Source organism: Etheostoma cragini, unplaced genomic scaffold, assembly GCF_013103735.1.
Source record: "Etheostoma cragini isolate CJK2018 unplaced genomic scaffold, CSU_Ecrag_1.0 ScbMSFa_2360, whole genome shotgun sequence".
NCBI lineage: Eukaryota > Metazoa > Chordata > Actinopteri > Perciformes > Percidae > Etheostoma > Etheostoma cragini.
This window is the reverse complement of record NW_023266513.1, coordinates 1,001-2,390: the sequence shown is the minus strand read 5'-3', so window position 1 is coordinate 2,390 and position 1,390 is coordinate 1,001. Positions and strand designations below refer to the sequence as shown.

At 39.5% G+C, this 1,390-nt stretch overlaps 1 non-coding gene across 1 annotated transcript; it reads left to right on the top strand.

The window, feature by feature from the left end:
- Positions 1–536: 536 nt before the first annotated feature.
- trnam-cau lies at positions 537–608 on the top strand. Its single transcript has one exon. It is a non-coding gene; the product is annotated as a tRNA-Met (tRNA).
- The last annotated feature ends 782 nt before the right edge of the window (positions 609–1,390 follow it).

Sequence of the window (1,390 nt, the reverse complement as noted above, 5' to 3'; positions counted from 1 at the left end):
GCCGGCCCGGGTTTGAATCCAGCCTGCGGCCCTTTGCTGCATGTCAATCCCCCTCTCTCTCCCCTTTCACATCTTCAGCTTTCCTGTCCAATAAAGGCCTTAAATGCGCAAAAAATAATCTTTAAAAAAAAGATGCCAGGTCCTACAACATGCAAAGCATGCGCTCTGCCACTGAGCTACATCTCCTGATGATTTACAGATTTTTTGACTGTTTTCTGAGATAGACTTAGACTTATCTTTATTAATCCTTCTGGGATGACTCCCAAAAGGATTTTGAAATATCACTGAATAAAAGAAGAAACCGTGGTAAAACATGTAATGTTAATGTTAATATGGCTTCAAAACCTGTAAATGTAACTGCGGTGGCTGGAAATCAAACCTGGGCTAAATGCTTGCACTGCTACTGTATAAATCATTGTTGAAAGTAACACACCTGTTCCCTGTTACCACACCTGTTGCCCCACCTGTTGCTCACTGCAAATCTGGTAACCCTTTTTTGATCTTCAATGTTCTGAGACCTTCCTAATGAGCAGCATAGCAGAGTGGCGCAGCGGAAGCTTGCTGGGCCCATAACCCAGAGGTCGATGGATCGAAACCATCCTCTGCTATTTACTGTAATTGATATATTGCTGCAAGTGTCTGAAGTGAAATGTCTCTACCTGCTGAAGAGTAAACATGATAGCATGTCAACTTTATTTCATCTATGAAAATGGACACTACATTGCTCATACCTGCTGAAACACCCATAAAAACGTATGTGTAATGCAATAAATATACTGCAATACAGTACAATACATGAATACAATAAAATAGAAACTGTAAAACGTGTTCATTTAAAGTGCTTGTTGGGCTGTCCGATAGTCTGAGGTTTAAAAGAGAGAGCATACCGCTTAGTTTGTGTCACAGGAGGTCTTAGTCTACCACTACGTTCTATAACCCAACCAGTCAGATTACCACAGGAGGTAATATTTTTTGCAGCTCTTTTAAAGACTCTACCATAACACTTGCTGGAGATGCCAGGTCCTCATACATGTAAAGCATGGGCTCTACCACTGAGCTACATTCCTTGAAGATTTTTTTTTTAAACTTTTTTCTGAGATAGACTTAGACTTATCTTAATTAATCCTTTTGGGATGACTCCCGCAAGGAAATTAAAATATCACTGAATAAAAGAAGAAACCTGGTAAAACATGTAATGTAAATGTTGTACATGGCTTCAAAACCTGTAAATGCAACTGCGGTGGCTGGAAATCAAACCTGGGCAAATTGCTTGCACTGCTATGGTGTAAATCATAGTCAAAAAGTAACACAACTGTTGCCTTTCTGCTGGAAATACAACGTTCACTACACATCTTGTAACACAGACTGAAAATAAATGCTAAGAAATAAA